The following is a 20,490-nucleotide window of genomic DNA, read 5'->3' as shown; positions in this document are numbered from 1 at the left end:
TTACGAGGGCTTTTGGTAAACCAAGTAAACATTAGGGTTCTCAAAAATATGTAGTTAATTATATATTACTGCAAAGCTCTGCTGAGGAACGAGCATATCATCTTACAAAGTATGCGTTATTTAAACAGTAACAACAGAGAATGTGAAAACCCGGAGCAAAAGAACGAAGCCAGGTTTGGCCTCTGAGTTGTCAATTTTTTTAAGTGAAAATGTAATGAAAAAGATTGTGACTGAAATTTTTAAATTTCATGTTTTTCTCTCTTCTAGTACTAAGCTGTCAATGTTGCGAGTGTCCAATTTTATTTAAATATGAATGAGCCACAACAAAATTTACCAATATAATCACATTTTGACTTTGTCATTTTTTTAAAGACAGAAGTATAAATCCTAAATAATGCATGTTTTCTTTTCTACATTCTGGCTGTATTTGTAAGTAATAAGGACTGACTGCAATCCATTTGCCAAGAATGTCTATTTTTACATTTAATTTAGTTCTGTGGACAAGAAAACATCCTTAATTGTAGGAATTTTCCAAATGTCTATATGAAATCTATTAGATTTTGTGTTGTATGTAATTATAGAAATCCTGATGTTCTGCTTTAGAAAATATTCTATTGTGAAGGGACTATTTCAGTCAATCAGATGTTTCTAAGTAGGCAGTTATTAAATAATATAGGAGAAAATCCAGATGGCTGAAAATATGTTTTAGTAAAACATGTAATGTTTATTGTAAGGAACAGAATTTTTCAAATATTAAATTTGTGTCACCTAAATATATTTAATATAAAAATATTAGTTTTGGTTTGTGACTGATTAAACATTTTATAATGTTATGCCATGTACCAGATACTGGCACAATGCCAAAGAGCCAAAAACCTGACCCATGATATGTGCTGAGAGTCGATTATTATATAAGAACTCTTATAAGACAAGAGTGCAGTACTATAACCTACCATGGGAAATAGAAAATGAAGACTTGGTCCTTGTTCTTAAAGAACTTAACAATTAATAGGAAAGGTAAAACATGTAAATAACTAGTACAACACAAACAGAGCGTAGTAATGCAAGAAAAGAAGTGAAGTGCTCAAATAAATTAGAGAAGTTAGAGGGAATTTGTGGCTACAGGGACAGAATTTATTTCATCGACAGTAAACCATATATTTGAAGGACCAGTGTCAGTTCTGTTGCTATTACAAAATGTCTGAGAATGAGTGATTTATAAAGAATAGAGGTTTATTTTGGCTCATGGTCCTGGAGACAGGGGAGTTCAAGAACATGATCTGCTTGCTTTCTGGTGAAAGCCTCATGCTATTTCAACTCACAGTGGAAAGTACAAGGGTACAGACCTGTGTGGAAAGATGAGGAACACGATGAGAAAGGAGTAAGAGAAAGCCAAGGGAGACAAATTTGCCTTTTAAACAAAGCACTCGTGCAATAATGAATCTCCTCCTGTAATAATTAGTGCATTCTTTTAAGAAGGCATCAATCCATTCTTGAGGGCTTCACTCTTATAACCTAAACATCCTTGCTAGGCCCCGCCGTCCAACTCTGTCACTTGGGGGAACAAGACTCAACATGAGTTTTGGTTGGAACAAACCATATTCGAACTTGTAAAAGAGTCCAGTAGGAGGAGCTGAATTCAGGGAAAGAGTATTTTTGGCAGATGGAATAACATAAGAATTAGTCTTAGTTTGCCAAACCGCACATGGAGCATTATAGTCAATTATGGGCAAATGAAATATTCCAACTGGAAACATGTACAGAGGAAGGCAGCCAGGTTGGTGAGGTGATTGAAAATCATGTGATGTGATGCATGGATAAAGGTCTGATGATATTTAACCTAGAATAGAAGATAATCCATCAAAAGAAATGTGATAGCTATCATCACATATAGTACTTCAAAGTCAGCAGTGTGACAGAGTGATTAGCCATACACTGCATGGTTCCAGAGGCTTAGCTAGTGCCAGTAGTAGGAACTATAGGAGGATAGACTTCAACATAGGAAATAAGTGTCTGACGGTAAGAATTATCTGCAAATGGAAAGGACAGTCTTGGAAGGAGGATTTTTAGGCAAGGAGGAATACACAGTAGGGAGAGCCATATCATTGAAGTCCAACTCTAACCAGCTGTATAAACTACTTAAACATTCCAAGCTTCTGTTTCCTCATCTCTAGAATAGGAAAATTAATTAAACATCTACTTCATAGAGTTATTTTGAGTATTAGGTGAGTGCTTACCCTGTACAGGCACTGGCAAATCATATATGCTTTCTAGCAAGTCAAAAACTGGGCAGTCTCTTAACAGAATCTTTATAGATGCAAATTAGAGCACAAAATGATGTTTAGTTTTGATTAAAGATATGTTCCTTCTAATTATTTGATTCTAAATCAGTTTTAAATAAGAAATTAGCATGATTTGAAAATAGTGAAATTATCCAAATTAAAACAAACAAAAAGAGTTTCATGATATAAAATAGATGGATGCAAAAACAGAAGACTCAGAGAGTTATAGAACTAAACAACATATCCTAGTATCACCAAAGGCAAGAGAGTTCTTTACAATGAAAAATATTAACTGTTGGGCAGACTTCAAAAAACAGTTTAATGAACCTTGCAAAAAAAGGAGGATTACTGGTAATTTTTCAGATTTCAGTGCATAAGTCAGATTGCAGTTGATTGAGAAGTAAGTGGAGTTGAGGATGTAGAAGTAACTGGTGAGTTATACACTTCCAAGAGGTTTATTAATTATTTACTGGGCACTCTTTTAATTAGTGCAGTGGTTTAAAGAAGGAAATTGAACAGAAATTCCAGGTGCAGAAAAACAAAGGGAATTGGGAAAACATTGTTTTATATGAAAAAGAAAAGGTTTCCATTGGGTGGGAAGCCATGAGTTTCAGGAGAGGAAGAGGAAATATTCAGTGGATCACTGAAGAACAGAATCAATTCTGAAATCACACATAGTTCTCAGAACTTTGGTTCATTTTATATGAAAGGATAAATAGAAACCACAATCTGGACACTGAATGTGGCCTTCATTACTAGGGTATCTTTATTTTTAGACTGTTTCAGTGGACTTAACTTGGAAAATATAAATACAGACTTGGATGAAAGATAAATATAGATGTAGATTGCACCTGGTGTATCATAAATGCAATTTTGTATCCATCTGCCTATTTTAATGAAAATCTATTTTTTTTCCTAACTTAAATGCCATTATTGCTCCACGTTTTAGTTTCAAATCTTCATGAACTAGATTTGAACTATTTATTCATAATATTTTGTTCAGGCAACACTTATTTAGCCTTATCTATGTCATTCAGTTTCCGTGCTCACAATTCCTGCTTGAATAATTTTCTTTCACCACCAAGTCAATTTAGTTTTTTCTGAGGTATAAGATCCTTTCACAGCTACTTCAGCAAAGATCTGCTGATGGTAACCTTAGTTTTTCTTTGATTTAACATTACTTTATTTCATTTTGGGACTTGAAAGATAGTATTTTGGGGGTATCTAGTTGAAAGTTTTTCCCTATCACGTCTTTTAAGTTATTTCAATATCTCTGGATTCTAAGGTTGTTGGTCGGTTGCTAGAGGCCAGTGTAATTGCTCTTTCTTTGCAGATCATCTCTTTCTTTCTCCCAGGATGATTTGAAGTTTCACTATGTCTTAAGGTGGATTTCGTTTTATCTTCCTGGGTTTATGTTAGGCTTTCTTCCTCTGCCTGTGAAATATCAAATTTTATCCATCCTAAATATTCAAATAATATCTATCTTAATAATCCCCATTCCCTACAAGAATTTTGAATACTTACTAAAGCTTCTGATAATATAGAATAATAATACTCATTATTTCTCTTAATTCTTTCATAATTTTCATTACCTTGTTTCTCCATTATGCATAGATTATTTCTTCAAATATCTTTCTTCTCACTGATTCTTCTTTGCTGATTGAAATTTCCATCAACTTTGTAATTATGACAATTATAATTTTTATTAAAAACATTCTATGTCGTTCTTTTACTTGTGCGTTGTTATTTTTTATAGTTTTTATCCTTTGTTTTTTAAATGCATGTTATTTTTTAATTTTTACTACATTATTTAATATGCCTCATAATTCTAATATCTGAAGTCTCTGGGGCTCAAATTAATTGTTTATCTTTGTAGCGCTCATGAAATCATGATATTTGTCATTTGATTAAATTTTGAAACTTTTTCATTGTGAATTTATATTTGGCTAATCTTAATCTGTCAGTGTCCTGAGATCCCAAATATAAGATGCTTTTTTGCAAAAAGAAACCATTTTCTTATCAGAAAAATGAAAAATTACACTCCATTTATGCATGATCTATCCAAATGTATAAATGCATTCTACTGTCATGTACAACTAATTAGAAGAAATAAAAATTAAAAAAAGAAATCATTTTCTTTCATTGGAAACCAAGGAGCATTACTGAATATGGACTACATTGATGGAATTTAGGAATCTTGGTTTAACAATGTCTCAGGATTACTCTTCCCGTTGAGACATAATCCTAAAGCTATCAGGCTCCAAGCATCAGAGCTGGTATCCATTGTCCTCAGGCTGACTGATTTCACATTTACTCTCCACTAGCCTTAAAGATTTGTTTCATTATTTTCAGTATTGCATTATAAAGTATGTTTCTTGCAATTTATCTAGCATGCTCATATTGTCACAGAAAAGCAACTTGGATTATCTAGTTGAGTGCTTTTTGGAACCAGCTGTCTTTGAATAATTTCTTTCAGTTTATATCAAATTTGAATGCCAATTGAAGCTATATTCTCAACTAGATTTTTTAAAAGTAGAATGCCACTAGAGAATTTTGAAATTGACAAACTTATATATACTCAATTCATTTTGTAAACAACATTTAACCTGAGAGATTTTTCTGGGAGTCTGCTCACAATCATTATAAAAACTTAATTTTCCAACTCTTGGTTCTCTGTTGTTAAATAAGCTAGCCATTGGCCAGATGTGGTTATTAAGCACATAAAATATAGATAATATGAATTAAGATATTCCTCAAGGGTGGAATATCCACTGAATTTCTAAGACAGTACCAATAGAAGATGTAAAATGTTTTGTGAATGATTTTACAGTGATTGCACATTAAAATGATAAAATTTGAATGTTTTGGTTGAAATAAAATACATTTTAAGAAGTTAAGCTTTTCTGTTTATTTATGCTTTTTAATGTGACTACTAAGTTTAAATTATATTTGTGGCTCACATATTTTTACTAGAAAACAGGATAGCTCTAGCCAGGATTTTTAGTTTCTTACAAATTTATTTACATTTTTAAAATCTTGTCTTTAAAATTATAAAAACCATCCCATTCACAAAAGCCTCAAAAAAAAAAAGTACCTAGAACTCAATTTAACAAAAGAGATGAAAGAACTCTACAATGAAAATTACAGAACCCTAAAGAAAGAAATTGAGGAAGATCTTAGAAGATGGGAAGATCTCCCACGTTCTTGGATAGGCAAAATTAATATTGTCAAGTTAATATTATCAAAATGGCCATACTATACAGATTCATTGTAAGGAGCATCAAAATTCCAAGGACATTCTTCATAGAAATAGAAAAAGCTGTCATGAAATTCATCTGGATAAACAAGAGGCCCAGAATAACCAAACTGATCACTGGTGACACAAACAAAGCAGGAGGTATCCCTATAGCATACCTAAAATTTTATTATAGAGCTATTATAACAAAAATCATTGTACTGGCACCAAAATTGGCAAGAACACCAATGGAACAGAATAGAAAACAGAGAAAAACCCACAAAAATAAGTTACCTCATTCTTGAAAAAGGCACCAATAACATAAATTGGAGAAAAGATACCTTTTTTAACAAATGGTGCTGGGAAAACTGGAAATCTATATGTAGTAGAATGAAATTTAACACCTCTATCTCACTCTGCACAAATCTCAACTCAAAGTGGATCAAGGATCTAGATATTAGATTAAAAATGCTGTACATACTAGAAGCAAAGGCAGCCCCAACACTCCACATATAGACACAGGAACTGACTTCCTCAATAAGACACATAAAGCACAAGAAGTAAAATCAATTATCAATAAATGGGATGACATCAAACTAAAAAGTTTTTCACAGCAAAGGAAACAATCAATAACATTAAGAGAAAGCCTACAGAATGGGCTAAAATCTTTGCCACCTGCATCTCAGAGCATTAACCTCTAGGATATACAAATAATTCAAAAAATTAACACACACAAAAACCCAAATAACACAATCAATAAATAGGCAAAAGAACTGAACAGGTACATCATAGAAGAAGAAATATGAATGGTCAACAAATGTATGAAAAAAATGTTCAACATCTCTAGCAATTAGAGAAATGCAAATTAAAATTATACTGAGATTCCATCTCACTCCAGTCAGAATGGCAAGTATCAAGAATACAAGTAACAATAAATTGGTGAGGATGTGGAGAAAAAAAGGTACACTTATGCCTTGCTGGTGGGCTATAAATTGGTGCAACCACTCTGGAAAGCAGTATGAAGATTCCCCAAAAATCTTGGAATGGAACCACTATTTTATCCACTTTTCTCACTCCTCGGTATATCCAAAGGATTTAAGATCAGCTTACTACAGTGATACAGTCACATCCATATTTAGAGTAGCTCAATTCACACTAGCTAAGATATGGAACCAACCTAGGTACCCATCAATAGATTAATGGAAAAAGAAACTGTAGTGTTTACACAAATGGACTTTATGACATTTGCCAGCAAATGAAACTGGAGACTATCATGCTAAGTGAAGAAAGCCAGTTGCCTCCCCGCACCACCCAGCCCAAAGAAAGGTTAAATATTTTCTCTGATAGGTGAAAGCTAATTCACAGTAATTGGGAGCAAGGGGAAGAATGGAAGTGTAGTAGATTAGACAATGGGGTATAGAGGGAAGGAGGGGGTATAAGTAAAGGAAAGACAGTGGAATGAATCTGACATAGTTTTCCCATGTATGCACATGAAAACAACACAGTGCATCCCACCACCATGTACATCCCAAAGAATGGGACTCTAACTAGAACAATATATGTTCCAAGCTTGTATAATCATATCAAAATGGATTGTACTGTCATAGATTACTAAAAAGAACCAATGAAACATACAATAAAAAATGTCCTTAATTGTAAACATTATGATTTCATAATCTTGCAAAGGATAATTCCAAAGAAGTTTTAAATGGTGAACAAATGCTATAAACAGACTTTATATTTCTTATTTTAGATTTGCTTTATAGAAGAAATGGCTTAATTTTTTAATTGGTTGTATTTGCAAATACCATGAATTTCCCATGTTAAGAGTTCAAACAATTTTGACATTTATAAATCAAGTCAAAACCTGAACTACTCAATCCTAAGGATTCTGAAATAAATGAAACTACAGTATTTCATCTTTTGAAATTGTTAAAATTATGTACATAGGTGCATGATTTTTTATTAAAGCTGCATTCCAAAAGTGAAATCATATACTCCCCTCTAGAATGATGGTGGTAAAGGCTGAGACAGTGGTGGGGAAAGGAATGGTTAAAGGCTGATGATGTGTATTAAGTTACGGTAGCATGAGAGCAAGAATTTACAGTCTGCTATTGTACTACAGGAGGACAATAAATAGAAAAATCATACTGCATATTTCAGAGAGCTAGAACAAAGGATTTTGAAAGTTTTGACCATGAATATATGATAGCTATTTGAGAAAATAGATGTGCTTAAACTGATTTAAAAATAATATATACATGTATCAAAACACTGCATATTACCCAATAACATGTATGGCTTTTGTGTTTTTATGTTATTAATTAAAAGTAAATTTTAAAAGAGGAGGAAAAATTTTAAGAGGGTAGATCTCATATTAAGGGTACTTACACAATAAAGTACAATAAATTTTTCTGGAAGAGAAAAAAAGCTCTACTCTAATAATAGCTATATATAGCCATACTACTTTTGTAATTGGTCTAATTACATGCAAGATTAACATATATTTTAAGAGGTGCCCTTAATTTTTATGGAATTGAATTTTCAGGATGGTATGCCATGCTTTCTAGGTGTGGTGAAGGATATTTTACCTGGTAAAGAGCTCCAGTTACTGAGGGAAAGCCTTGGATGAACTGTTTGCTTTGCATAATAAAGTTCAGTTCTCAGATAAATTTAGAAAGCCACTGCTAGAATTCCAGTATTTTCTAACTGATGTGACGCTGTGAAGTCTAATGATGACCCCTGGTTGTTGATTGCCAGACCATGTTCTATTCATTGTCCTCTGCCTTTTACAAGAGCACAACAAAGGGCTGCCATCAGAACACCGTTGATGTTCTGCCCCTGTCGAATCTCCCAGATGTTTCTGTGCACAGTCAGCCAACACTGTGCCTTTCTTTTTTCATTGATTACTACAGGTTTTGCAAGATTTTGAAAATGAGCTTTGAAACTTAACAACTGCTATGACCTGAGAGATAGTATTGGAAGAAAAACCTAGTATGGATTCAACTGAGAATTGCAGTGATTTTTTTGTTGACTTTGTTTTACCTCTTGAGGATCATTTTCCTTTACTCCTTTCTCCTGGTCTAGCCTAAACCAAATGTGGTGATTTTGACTTTGAGTTACATTTCAGTGGCTTTATTAAAAAAATGTTAATCTTTTTATTATTCTAGGAAATGTAAAACCCATACAATTGTCCTTAGATTTAATTCCAGTTCTGATTAACAATCCTCTGGCATATACTCTTTTCTAATTAATGTGTATACATTTTTAAGATAAATAAAAATTACTAGCATTAAAAAAAAACTTTGTCCAGAGAATATTGTGATTAGTTTACATGCAAAATAAAGTTGTGTTACCTAATATTTTGTGGGCGCAATATTGGTAGTAGAACGCATTCTGTTCCTTTGATGATCTGGGATGTGAGACTAGAGGAGGAATAGAGAATGAGGTGACTTGACAGTATAACCCCCTTGAGAAAAATATAAAGGAAAGAAAAGAAGTAAAGAAAGGGAATGGAACTAGAGTCAGGCATTCACCAATAACACCTATCAGGAAGAAGGCCTCCCAGAGTCCTTTGTGGGAAGGGCAGGTTCATGCCCTCTGAATTGCCCTCTCCATTCCTCACTTTCCCCCTTTAATTAACAGAAGAGTGTGTCTCTGTATGCTTAGTCATTCTTGTAATAAGGGAAAAAACATGTAGTGGTTATGAATTTTGAAACCTGGGAATATATTTGAAAATGTATCTGATTTTATTTCTAAACTTTTGAAACTTATAATTGCATTTCAGCAGCAAAACAATGTAATAATGAGGGCCTGACTAGGATAGTAGTAGGGAAGAGAATATTTTGGATTAAAACGAACTTTTCAGAACCATATCCAGGAGGCTTTGGTGAGTAGAAAAGGAAAGAGGAGAACTCGAAGACAATGCAAAGAGCGGAATTAACTCAAGTGAGGAAAAAAGAATAGCCGCTCAATATTCATCAAGAAACTGACTCTATAAGGAAGTGAAAAATCAATTATTTAATCAAAAAATTATAATTACATTATAAATCAATCTCTCCTCTATAAATCCAACAGTGTCACTAGTCTTAAGTGATGACTATATTATTTTATATCTTATCAAATGTATATAAACTGAAATGGCATCACATAGTTCATAAACATAACAATTAAAGCACATAAATTCTTGAATTTACACATGGGCTAGGAGATGGAGCATTTAGTTATGAGTCAATAAAACTAGTTTATAGACATAGAACTTCCTTTACTGAGCAATAAAACATCAAGATCATTAGCTATAAAAATAGTTCAAGAATCATCCTCCATATTCACATCTTTGAAACGGGATGATTTATGCTGTATGTACCTCTGCTAGAATTTAATGTAAATACATGTAAAGTGATATTAACACATTTAGGAACAAGTTTCTATAGATTTTTTTCCCTACCTAATACTTCTGCCTGTGGTTATTTCCCTACAATACAGGATCATTTTTAACAAATTGCCTAGAAAAACACACACACACACACACACACACACACACACACACACACCCATCTTACTCCTTATCTAATATTAATTACTTCGTGTTTATATTCCAGTTCTCACACTGTACATAGATTAAGCAATAGTATCTTCCTATTTTTTCAATTACTTATATTCAAGTACCATGTTACTTCCTCCAACTTAAGGTCATAATGAATGGTGGTACAGTGGTATGTTAAGAATTTTTTTCTGCAACCATTATTTTCCCTGTATTTATAAATTAACACATTTTGAATGGATAGATTATAAGTCTGACTACTTTAAAACATATATGAGAATTGCTTTTCATATTTCTAACTTCTCATTTATAAAAAAGACATGTGGAGAAGATTGATGAATTAGCTTGTTAACTGTAAAAAGTTATCTACAAAATTTATAAAACATTTTGATAATTTATCATCCTTATGACATGATCATGTCTTTTCCAAACATTTTAATTGATTGAGAGAATGACAGTAGTGAAAATGTAGAAGTATCTATTTTTTTCTCCACCATTCATTGAGGAAAACAAAAAATCTGACCTATCATGGAGCCAACAGAAAAGCTTTGCAGTGTTTACATAATTTACTGAAAGCTTTGACATGATTAGTTATAACCAATAGACATATGGGACATGCCTCTGGATTGGAGTTTTGGGACTTTATTTTTATCTATCTACTTATGAAAAATGATGAGCTGATTAGAGCCTTTCACTTGATTTTTGTTGAACTAATCGTTGCAGTCATCAACATTTATTCAAATATTCAGCACATTTATTAAGTTCCTACTATGCATTGTGGAAGGGTTTTAGGCATCAAAAACCTGGTATGCCTAAAACAAATTCCTAACTCATGGCAATTATAGTCTGGTGTGAAAGGAAAACAATGAACTCATAAATCAATAATTAATAACAAAACACCAGAAAATAGACTGTGTTTGGTGGGGAATCATCCAGGGTAGAGGAAGAGAGGGCATGTGTGGCTAGAGTGGATGCAGATAACCAGATTTTATAATGACCTAGGTCACGAAAAGGAATTTCAATTTTGTTCTATTAGAGTGGAAGTCACTGGTGGGCTAGAATGATTATAAAGTAAACACTTCTGGGTTAGTTTGGAATCTAGTCTTGAGTCAATTGGTAACAAACAAGACCTAATTACATAGCAAGCCAGGAAATCATCACTCCAAACTTGAAAGGAACACATGGTCTGAATTATATTTTATAAAAAAAAAAATCCTCTCATTCTTACTGGAAGGTGAGAATTAGGAGAGAAAGAAGACTGGTTAGCTCCACTGGGAAGTGATAAAAGCAATAAGAGAGGCTGGGGAGGGTAGGCAGGAAGGGATGGGGAAAATTCAGTGAATGGATGCAAAGTAACAGGAGCAAGAAGTCTTAGATGCTAAGGCATGGTGGGACAGCTCTAGATAGACATAATGCACTGTATATTTCAAAAAGCTAGAGGAAAGAATGTGGAAAGTCATACCCCAACATTCTACATTACAAATTCATTTCCTAAAATAAATTCCTTATGGAATCGTCATTTATTTATTAAAGATTAAAATATGCTAAGAAAGTTCAGGTGATGATTTTTTTAAATAGTAGGGTGTGGGGTGACTTCCATAACATGATATAAAAGCAAGATTTCAGAAAGCAGAAAACACATGTATGTGTTTAAATACTGTACAAAGATTTATCTTTTGCGTCCTAAAATAAATAATAAGGAAATAAATACCTCAGAAAAACACATTTTACACCCTGCCAGATACATAATTGTGGTGGTCCTCTCTGCTACGTCCCGCATAGCAGAGAAAAGGGGTGAAAAAAAGGTTAAGTGCTGAAGGATGATGTTGGCAGTTTTTTTATTACCCAAAAAACTTATCTTCTCAATAAACACACAAGAGTCAACATTCTCTTCAGATGAAAGGGGTCATGACTAGTCTGGCCATACCAGCTATGACCTCTTACAACAACTCGTCCAGCTCTCCTTTATTTATAATATACAGGTAAAGGAGACAAGGACGGGGAGGAGTTTCTTCTGTGATGGACAGGACAGGGTGGAGTTAGGGGAGTCATTCTCTTAGGGGGAAAATTCCAGAAGGAGACAGGCAACCACTCCCACGCAGCACCACATGCTTCCCAGCAGTTCCTAGAAGCCAGGCCTCTGCGTCCGGTGGCTCAACCTAGTCTGATTCTGCTAAATAAGGATGGCTTCCCACACATAGTAGAAGGAACTTAAAATTTTTGCTAATTATTTTAATAAATGTTGATGCTTATGATAATTGTTTCAACAGAAATTAAGAAAAAAACCTATAATCAGTTATCATTATGATCACTTTATTATTAGAAAATACCTGTTTTTCATTTGTGATCAGAAAAACACTAGCAATTAATGAGATTTCTTGTTATTTTTTTTATAACAGATATAGAGCATTCTATTATCCCCAATAGTTGTTAGGCTATGAAAGATAATCAGTTTCATAGATTGCTTTTGAGTATGTAAATGGTATAACATTTATGAAGAGCTTTCTGGAGATGTAGCTCTTACCAAAGGTACCTGTGTTGACCTAGACTTATTTTACTTAGTTAATATGAGCTCCTGGAGACATAACACTCAAAATATAGAGGTGCATTCAGCATCTTACAAGACAATTTTGATTCCTCATACAGGTATGATTCATACATGTGATCAGGACTTATTCAATTTAAATAAGAATTTTTAATTTGTGATTTTTCTTTCAGTCCAAATAATCAGATATTTATATGATAAGAAGATTCTAAGAAGCATTATTTTATTGATGTGGGGATGAAAAAGTTATACTAAGTTCTATTTTGTATAGTTTTAAATAGAATCAAGAAAACAAAATATAGCTGTAGAAAATAGCTAACATCTCAATAGTGAATGTGAAGGCATCGTTAAGACACCTCATACATCTAGGAATGTACTCACAATGCATTGTTAATTTGGGGAGGGAGAATGACAAATTGGGTCAGTTAAAACAAAGTTTGAGGGCTGGGGAGATAGCTCAGTTGGTAGAGTGCTTGTTTCCGCAAGCACTAAGGCCCTGGATTCAATCCTTAGCATCTCAAAAAAAGAAAAGAAAAAGAAAACAACAACAAAGTTTGAAAGTACCACACTAACAGGTCAATAATGGTTAGTCAAGTGCAGTGGGAATGCTGTTAACTTTATTTTTCTCATTTTACTAATCTATAATTACTAATTTTTCTAATTAAAATGCAGTCTTAACAAACATGTAAAATTTAAACATTAAAAGTAAATTTCAAAATATGTATTAATTGATCTTCATTATTTCCGTGACCACAGATTCTAACTAGTACAACTTGTAACCATCTTTTTTGTTATTGTTGGTATGTTTTTCATGGAAATAGTTTTCTGGTGTTTTTGTTTTTGGTAGTTTTTTCTTTATCAGTCACATATATTTCTAGGAGCTACAGCAGCAACAGTCACGTATATTTCTAGAAATGACATAAATTCTTCTTATAGCATCTGATTGAAATAATCAAGGAGAAATTTAAAAAGAGGGCAGAAACTTCATTCATCTTAAAATTTGCACAAATAATTTATACATTAAGGAATTTTTTTTTTTCCATATAGAGTAGAATTTTCATGAAAGGCAACTGGAACCAGCATTTAACTGCATTTCCGGAAAGCATTGATATTTTAAGTGAAGTTATAGAGAGATAAATGTAAAGCGCTGGTAACTTACAACATAATTTCTTTCTTTTAATATTTGTTTCCTTTATATCTTCAAATTGACAAAGACTGTGTATATTTGTGGCCTACAATTGATGCTTGAAATATGTATACACTGCAGATTGGCTCAATAGAGCTAATTTAAGATATGCCTTACCATACATACTTATTGTTTTCCTGCGGTGAGAACACTTAAAATCTACTCTCTAAACTATAGTCCACAATTGTACAATAAATCACTGGAATTTATCCTCCAATTTAACTGAAATATTGTATCCTTTGACCAACATCTCCCCCACCCTGCTGGCAAACCACAGTCCTTGGAAATCAGCCTTTAATCTGCTTCTCTACGGTCAACTTTCTAAGGTTCCACTTGTAAGGACATTGTGTATATTTATCTTTCTTCACCTGGCTTAATTTTCTTAACATAATGTCCTCCAGATTCATCTATGTTGTCAGAAATGACAGGATTCCCTTACCAAGACTGAGTATTATTTCTATGTGAATGTACCACATTTTGTTAATGCACTCATTTGTTGATGGACAGTTAGATTGATTCCATGTCTTGATGATTGTGAATAATGCTGCAATGAATGCAGGAGTGTATGTCTCTTCAACATGCTGATTTCATTTCCTTTGAATATAAAATCAGGATTGGAATTACTGGATTGTATGGAAGTTCTTTTTTTTAATTTTTTAAAATAACCTCCATACAGTTTTCCATAATGGCTATAAAATTTACATTACCACAGATAATGCACAAGAGTTCCCTCTTCTTTATATCCTTGCCAATGCTTGTTATCTTTTTGATAGTAGTCATCCTAACAAGTTTAAGGTCATAACTCATCATGGTTTTAATCTGAATTTTCCTGATGATTGGTAATTTGGGGAAATTTTTCATATGCTTGTCCAATTGTAGATCTTTTGAGAAATGTCAATTCAGATTATTTGCCCATTTTCATTTGGGTCATTTGTTTTTAGTGTATATTTTTTCTTCTACTGAGTTCCTCATATATTTTGGATATTAGGCCCTTATCAGATGTATGTTTGCCAAATGTTTTCTCCCTCTTCAAAGGTCATCACTTTAGCCTGTTGATTGTATATTTTGCTGTGAAGAAGCACTTTAGTTTGATGTAATCCTATTTATCTATTTTTGCTTTTGTTGCCCATGCTTTTAGAATCATATCCAAAAAGACTTTGCCCAGAGGAACATCATAGAACCTTCTTCCTGTTGTCTTCTAGTATTTCTACAATTTGAAGTCTTATCTTTGAATCTTTAACTCTTTTTGAATTGATTTTTTGTTAAGTATGAATTAAGAATCGCATTTCACCTTTCAGCAGATCGCTATCCAGATTTCCCAATATCACTTACTGGGGCTATCCTTTTCCTATTGTGTGTTCTTGCATCTTTGTTAGAAATCAATGTCTGGAAAGTATGTTTAGCTCAGGGACTCCGAAATTTCCTAACTCAAAGTGAGAGAAGATAAAGAGTTTTGCAAACCACTTGAGGCACTGTGCTTGCTATATTCATATTCCCATTCTTGATTTTGAAAGAACTAAAGCATTGAAGAGCAGAGATGTGTTTCATGACCATATCTTACATTGTTTATTCTTTTCCTGCAAGGTTCAAAAATGCTATTATCCAAAATATTCTTCTCTGTCTTCATATATGCTATCAAAATATCCTGTCCTCTTATCTAGCTTTTGCGTGCTTTATGTCTTTTTCTTTCTTTCCTTTTCTTTTGACAAAATTTTACTAGTATGATATGTAATATCATTTTTCTTTTTATTTTTTGGGAATGAATTTAAACCTTCACAGGCATGCTAGGAGTCAGGAATTAATACTAGAGGATTTTCTTGATAGAACTGTGGGTCTCCAGCTACAACACCACATTACTTATAGAAGAACTGAAATTATAGCAGACTTCTTCACAAAAACTCTGGAAGCCGCAAAGAAGTCAATGGAGAGACATCTTTAAAATGCTAAGAGGAAAAAAAAAATAAAAAAAAAAAACAAGAAAAGGAACAAAAGAAAAAGGAAACAAAAAATTTTGTGAACACCAAATTCTATGGTTGGAGAAAATATCTGTCAAAATGAAGTAGATATATAGCCTCTTCCAGAGAAACAAAAACCAAAACTATTGTCAACAGAACAACTTTACAAGAAATTTTAAATTAAGTTCTTTTGATAGAAGCTATGATCCTAGACAGAGGTGAAGTGTATACAAAGAAATAGAGGTCTCTGGAGATGGTTAAAAGAAGGTAATAATAATAGACATTTTGTTATTTTTAATTACTTGGAAAAATTACTTATCTAATGTAAAAATAGTATCAACGTATTTTGCATTTATAGCATATGTAGATGACAACAATAACACAGAGTATGAGAGGTGAATATGGGAGAGTAAAGTTCTTATTTTCTACCTGAAGTGGCATGACATTGGATGTTTTGAGTTAAATGACATTGACTCATTTAGAATTTTAAGGATGAGTGAAGGGAACTGGGAGGTTTAGTACTGTAAATGCCAGTATACTGTACTGGGAGAATCTTTTTTTTATTTATTCTTTTTAGATATACATGACAGTAGAGTGCACTTTGAGATATTATACATGGAATATAACTCATTCTAATTAGGATCCTATTCTTGTGGTTGTACATGATGTGAAGTTACTGAGGTTATATATTCATATATAAGGATAGGAAAGTTACGTATGATTCATTCTATTATCTTTCCTATTCCCAATTCATTTCCCTTCTCTTCATCACCCTTTGTATAATCCAGTTGATTTCTATTCTTTCTTTCACCCTCCCTTGGTGTGGGTTAGCAACCACATGTCAGAGAGAACATTCAGCCTTTGGTATTTGGGGACTGGCTTATTTCACGTAGCATGATAGTCTCCAGTTCTACCCATTTATTGACAAATGCCATTATTTCATTCTTCTTTAAGACTGAGTAATATTCCATTGTGTATGTACACCACATTTTCTTTATCCATTCATCTGATGAAGGGTAGGTTAATTCCATAGCTTGACTATGGTAAATTGAGCAGCTATAAACATTGATGTAGCTGCATCATTGTAGTATGCTGATTTTAAGTCCTCTTGGTATAAACTGAGGAGTGGGATAACTGGGTCAAATGGGGTTCCATTCCAAGATTTTTGAGGAATCTCCATACTGCTTTCCAGAGAGGTTGCACCAATTTGCGTCCTACCAGCAGTGTATTAGTGCATCTTTTTCCCCACATCCTCGCCAACATTTATTGTTGCTTGTATTCTTGATAATTGCCATTCTGACTGAAATGAGATGGAATCTCAGTGTAGTTTCAATTTGCATTTCTCTAATTGCTAGAGATGTTGAACATTTCCTATACACCAACGGCGAATCAGCTGGATGAGAAATTAGGAAAACTATCCTATTCACAATAGCAATAAATAAATAAATAAATAAATAAATAAATAAATAAATAAAATACTTGAGAATCAATCTAACAAAAGAGAGGAAAGACCTCTGCAATGAAAATTACAGAACAATAAAAAGGAAATTGAAGGACACCTCAGAAAATGGAAAGATCTCTTATGTTTTGGATAGGTAGAATTTACATTGTCAAAATGACCATACTACCAAAAGCATTATACAGATTTATTGCAATTTCTTTTAAAATTCCAATGATGCTTTTCATAGAAATAGGAAAAGCAGTCATAAAATTTATTTGGAAAAATAAGAGGCCTAGAAAAGCCAAAGCAATCCTTAGTAAGAAAAATGATGCAGGAAGCATCACAATACCAGACCTCAAACTATACTATAGAGCCATAATAACAAAAATGGCATGGTATTGGTGTCAAAACAGACATGAAGACTAATGGAACAGAATAGAAGACACGGAGACAAACCCACATAAATATAGTTATCTCGTACTAGACAAAGGCACCATAAACATACATTGGAGAAAAGATAGCTTCTTCAACAAATGTTGCTGAGAAAACTAGAAATCCACATATATTAGAATGAAATTGAATTCCTGTCTCTCACCCTGCAAAAAACTCAGCTCAAAGTGGATCAAGGATTAAGCACTAGACCAGAGACCCTGCACCTACTAGGGAAAAAAAAAAAAAAAGTAGTAGACCCAAGTATGTCTCATGTCAGCTTAGGAACTGACTTCCTCAATAAGTTCAAGGAGTAAAATCAGGATTCAATAGATGGGATGGTAAACTAAAAAGCTCCTTCACAGTAAAGGAAACAATCAAGAATATAAACAGCCTACAGAATGGGAGAAAATCTTTACCACCTGCACCTCAGAAAGAGTATTAGTCTCCAGGTATACAAAAACTCAGTATACTTAACAACAAATAAACAAGTAATTCAATCAACAAATGGGCAAAGGAACTGAATAGGTACTTCACGGTAAAAGAAATATGAATGGTCAAAAAAATATATGAAAAAATGTTCAACATCTCTAGCAATTAGAGAATTTTTTTCTAACCACTAAGCTACAATTGCTCATTTTGAAGTAACAAGTTAATATATCTCTTATTAAAGAATATTAAATTCTAGAAATGATATTAAATCATTTTCAGCATAATATAAATTTAGGTCTACAATGAGAACTTTAAGTTTTTCATCTATCATTTTTTGTGCCTTTTGTAGTGACTTTACAAAGTTCTGAAAAGGACAGACAGCAGCACAGTATTACCAGGAAAACAATAAAAAATATGTTACAAAAATACAACAAAAAATAATCTCCCAAAAAAGAACAAAATCAGCATGAGAAATAAGATTACAACAGGAAAAACAACAACAACCACAAATGGAGAATTGTAAATTTGGCAAAAACATACAAGAATAATAGTGAATTCTGCTCTCCCTAAAATAATATGTAGAAATAACAAATTAAAAAAAAGGATAAAAAAATATGTTAAATCTATAAGTTTAATGTAACTAAATTTTGGGGCAAGCTAACAAAATTTGCTCAATTCACTGTATCACTACAGATTTTTCTGTTGCCATGTTATTAACTGAACAAGTGGATCTTGAATGAATGACCAATTCCATGTTAGTCATTGAATTTGAATAGTTAGAGAAAATGCTTGTGCTACGCTGAGCCACAGCTTGAGGCAAAAGGAAAAATTGGTCACATTGGTCCATCTTTATTTAAAATTATATTTTGTTCATTATAGATTTTTCAAGTTAATTTTATTGTTATAGATATGGCATTACACATTCCTTATCTTGATTACTGTGTTTTACACAACTGCTTTAAATTTTGTGTCCAAGACAAGTTCCTCACTTGTCTCACCCTAGTCCAAGCCATGAAGAGTGACCACCGGAATATGTCTGCTGCTAAAACTGCATTTTGTTATAATTGTAAAACAAATGAAGTCAATATGTGAAAAATGAGAATCCATATCATACCGACTTTATCTTCAGTTAGGAATATGACCCTTTATGTACTGGAATTATAGGGTTAGGAAGCATTTGAGATGTGAGCTTTTGTTCTATTATGAAAGAGGAAAACATTTCTTCCCATGAATAACTTAGGGGAAGAAAGCCAATTAGCATCTCAGGGTTATGCATTTCCCTGTTTTTATAGGACAGAGGTCATTGGCTGAAAATCAGACCTACTAGAATTTTTAATGCTTTCCCCCCTGCTACTACTGCCTCTGGGAGAAAGAAGCTGGAAGACTGCCAGTCCAGTAAATTTTTTTGTTGTCTAGGGTCACTGTGAAGAGAAACTGTCAGCAGTACAGGAGACACAGGCCTCAACCAAATGACTATTGCACAAATGAGAAAAAAAATCCATACTTAGGGTGCAAAGACTCTTTCAAAGGACTTTAGCTGGGCCTATCTTATAAAATGTGTCTCTGTCTATTTTGTAATAGAGTGTGAGAACGTATATTTGTCTCCTTTCATAGAATGTCTGATTCATCTTTGTGTCATTCACAGCAATGTAATTGAGAGGTAGAGTTTCAATAAATATTGATTGAGAATTAAGACAAGTATGATATAAAATAACTGGTCTCAAGTTAGTGTACCACTGACTTAGTTCATTAGGATGAGACATTAATTCTTTATTAGGTTGAACTGAGTATTAAAGACATCTAAATTGCAATTGATATCTGAGACATATTACTATGGAAAAGAAGTCATTCAATTACTCACTGATGTGTGATGTGTTCAAGTGTGGTGAGTTGGGTCTGCTTCCTTTTTTTTTTAATTTGGAAGGAAAAAGTAAGAAAAACAGGATGAGACACATATACCAGTTGAGGTTCACCATCTTAAATAAAGAGAAAGTAAATGCTGGGAAAACAAAGAGAAATAGAAGTAAAAATGTAGTCAACTTGCAAAATTTCAGGACAGTTTACTTGAGACTGTGAAAAATATTATGATGTAATTATACCTCTTTGGTGGGACCGCCTGAGAGGGTGGAAACAGAATTCTGAATAGGAGATCTTTAATCATGCCCAGGAATAGAGAGGAAGCTGCCATTATTTCATTTACAAATAAAAGGAAACATTTAAAATAGATTTTTCATCATTAAAAAATTCCAATTGCAATGAACAAATATGTTCTTTAAACAAAGTTTGTGAAAGATATAATTGTTGACTCCCACATATTGTCAAACTCATTTTTAATCATTGGCAAAATTTTAATTGACTTTAATAGTGTTTATTTTCATTTGTTTCTTCATTATCCTTTCCATTTAGTTTTTGCTTATTTTTATAACATATACTTAGAATTGT

This window comes from Sciurus carolinensis, chromosome 7, assembly GCF_902686445.1.
Source record: "Sciurus carolinensis chromosome 7, mSciCar1.2, whole genome shotgun sequence".
Taxonomy (NCBI): Eukaryota; Metazoa; Chordata; class Mammalia; order Rodentia; family Sciuridae; genus Sciurus; species Sciurus carolinensis.
The sequence above is the reverse complement of the archived record's forward strand: the minus strand, read 5'-3'. Positions refer to the sequence as shown.